The sequence below is a fragment of the Pyrgilauda ruficollis genome, unplaced genomic scaffold, assembly GCF_017590135.1.
Source record: "Pyrgilauda ruficollis isolate IOZ18807 unplaced genomic scaffold, ASM1759013v1 scaffold2119, whole genome shotgun sequence".
In the NCBI taxonomy this organism is placed as follows: domain Eukaryota; kingdom Metazoa; phylum Chordata; class Aves; order Passeriformes; family Passeridae; genus Pyrgilauda; species Pyrgilauda ruficollis.
The window spans coordinates 1-3,104 of NW_024520529.1; the positions used below are offsets into that span (position 1 = coordinate 1).

A 3,104-nucleotide genomic window follows, 5' to 3' on the forward strand; every position below is an offset into this window, starting at 1 on the left:
ACCCCAAAAAGCCGCGCGGGTTTGGGGAGCGGGGGTGGAACCGGGGCGCGGCCCTGCCCGGGGTAATTAACGGCAGGGTTAATTAGCGGGTGATTAATGCCCCCGTCTCCCCGCTGTTTGTGCAGGTGAAATTCCTGGTTTTGGTCCAAGCGCTGCTTTTTGGGGCTGAAATCCTCTTTTTTGGGTCCCAAATCCCATTTTAGGGCACAACCCCCTCCCTTTCCGAGTGAAATTCCTGGTACCAATCCAAGCGTTCCTTTTTTAAAAATAATAATAATAATAATAATAATAATAATAATAATAATAATAATAGTAATAATAGTAGTAGTAATAATAATAATAATAATAATAAACTACTTTTTTAAAAAATAAAAAAATAATCCCAAGAGCTAAAATAACACCTTATTTGTCATTATTTTTGTCATTATTTTTGAATGAAGTATGGAATATTCTAAATTCCCAAACAGCTGTGGTGCCTTTGGCAGTGCCAATGGCTGTGTTATTTATTTAATAGCCAGGATCTAGAAGTGCAGAGTTTGGACACAAGTCCAGCATCGTTGCTGGGTGTTTTTGTTTTTTTTTTTTTACATCATCCTTTCACTTGGAGATGAAGCAAGGTAACCCAGCTGCCCATCCACTGTGGAACCTGGCTTTTACTGATTTGTCTTTTGGCTGCTGTTTAACAGATATTAACATTAATATTAATTTCATTAGTATTACCTTATGGCAGAGTTTCTTTCAAATATTATTACTATTATTACTATTATTACTATTATTACTATTATTACTATTATTACTATTATTACTATTATTACTATTATTACTATTATTACTATTATTACTATTATTGCATTATTACATCATTACTATTTTTATTATTACTATTATTATTATTCCTTCCTCAATTTTTTCCCCTTTTCAAAACTTATCCCTCCCTCTTTTTTTTTTTTTTTCCAAATTATCGTTCCCTCTTCCAAATCACGGCTCGCTTTTACAAATTATCCTTCCCTTTTTCAATTTGTTTCCCTTTTTCAATTTTTTTTTTTAATATTTCTAAGTAAAAGGTGGACGTGGGGCGGGTGGAAAGGGAGGTCTCGCGGGAAGGGAGAGGCGCAAAAAGAGGAGAAGAGGGACGTTTTGGGGGGTTAGGAGATGTTAAATTCTGGAAAGATGATTGGAAAAAAAAAAAATAAAAGAGAATATTTTGGACAAAAAAAAGACATTCCCTGACCGGGAATCGAACCCGGGCCGCGGCGGTGAGAGCGCCGAATCCTAACCACTAGACCACCAGGGAGCTCTTTTGAGTTTTCAATCTACCCTGGAATGACCTAATCAAAAGATTTTTTTTGGGGTTAAATCTGCTAGAAAAAGGGTTTCTGTGCAATCCCCCCCTTCTTTTCTCACCCTCCAAGCGCTAAAATCCCCCCAATTTAACCCGTCCTTGCCATTAGCGCCTTCATTTACTGTAGAATGACCTAAATGAAAGATTTTTGGGTTAAATCTGCTAAAAAAAGGGTTTCTGTGCAATCCCCCCCTTCTTTTCTCACCCTCCAAGCGCTAAAATCCCCCCAATTTAACCCGTCCTTGCCTCACCCCCACGCTGGCTCCTCCTCGGCGCCTCCTCAGGCACCTGCGAGCGCAGAAATTACCCCAAAAAAGCAATTTTTTACCCCACCCTGCCCGAAACTAAACCGGAACTGAGGAGTTTTCCCGGTTTTCCAGAGGTTGGGCTCCTCCCCGTGCTTTCGACACCGGGGAAAACACCCCAGAATTCAGGGAAAAAGGGGAAAAAAGCAGATTATGGACATTCCAGCGGCCCCACAAACCCGGGAGGAGCTGTGGGCGGGAAGGGACAGCCCAGCCTTTGAATTTCACCAGGATTTTGGGTCATTTTATTGCTTTTTTGATGCAGAAATTTTTCCCTTCAGGCAGAAATTAGAATTAAATTGGAATGAAATTGGAATAAAATCGGAATGAAATCGGAATAAAATCGGAATAAAATCGGAATAAAATTGGAATAAAACTGGAATGAAATTGGAATTAAATTGGAATAAAATTGGAATGAAATTGGAATAAAATTGGAATAAAATTGGAACTAAATTGGAATAAAACTGGAATAAAAGCGGAGGAAGGTGAGGTGGATGAATTCCAGCAGGGAAAAGGCCGGAATTTCTGGGAAAAATGGGAAACACGGAGCCAAGAACTCCGACAAAAGCAGGGCCGGGAGGGAGCGCGGGGCTGTTCCAGGTCACGTCCCAAGAACAAACAATTCCACCGCGGAGCAGCCTCCTGCTCCTCTCCCCCTCCACAAAATACCTTTTCTTTCTTTTATTTTTTTTTTTCTTTTTTTTTGGAGCTTGTCCCAGGGACCTTTCGCGTGTTAGGCGAACGTGATAACCACTACACTACAGAAACCTGCGTGCTTTGGCCCCCTGGAAAGAATTTCCTGGGAATTAAAAAAAATTTAAAAAAATTTAAAAAACATTTTTAAAAGCTTCTTTTTCCTTTTACTTGCAGTGTTGTCTACATCCCTTGCCCCTTTTTTTCCTTCCTTCCTTCCTTGATTTCAGGGTTTTTCTCCCCAAAACCCACCCCAGGGCCCGGAAGATAAAGGGGAAAAAAACACCAAAAATTTGTTGTTTCTGCCCAGTTTCGAACCGGGGACCTTTCGCGTGTGAGGCGAACGTGATAACCACTACACTACAGAAACCTGGGCGCTTTCACCTCCGGAAAGAATTTCCTGGGAATTTCAAAATAAAACAAAATGAAAATTTAAAAATAAAAAGCTTATTTTTCCTTTTACTGACAGTGTTGTCTACATCCCTTGGCCATTTTTTCCTTTTTTTTTTTCCTTCCTTCCTTGCTTTTAGGGGTTTTTTTCCCCCCCAAAATCCACCCCGGGGCCGGGAAAATAAAAGGGGAAAAAACCCCTAAAAATTATTGTTTCTGCCCGGTTTCGAACCGGGGACCTTTCGCGTGTGAGGCGAACGTGATAACCGCTACACTACAGAAACTGCGTATTGAGATCCTTTTGTGTCTTTTCTGGAATATCGGGCACCCAAATTCCCTCTGGGGCGGCTCCCGAAAATCTCCAAACCCCGGGA

At 40.8% G+C, this 3,104-nt stretch overlaps 3 non-coding genes across 3 annotated transcripts; all 3 read right to left on the reverse strand.

Moving 5' to 3' along the window:
* Window positions 1-1,222: 1,222 nt before the first annotated feature.
* On the reverse strand, window positions 1,223-1,294 carry TRNAE-CUC. The gene has a single exon. It is a non-coding gene; the product is annotated as a tRNA-Glu (tRNA).
* Window positions 1,295-2,637: 1,343 nt separating this feature from the next.
* Window positions 2,638-2,710, reverse strand: TRNAV-CAC. Its single transcript has one exon. It is a non-coding gene; the product is annotated as a tRNA-Val (tRNA).
* A 231-nt stretch (window positions 2,711-2,941) lies between these two features.
* Window positions 2,942-3,014, reverse strand: TRNAV-CAC. Its single transcript has one exon. It is a non-coding gene; the product is annotated as a tRNA-Val (tRNA).
* Window positions 3,015-3,104: the final 90 nt, after the last annotated feature.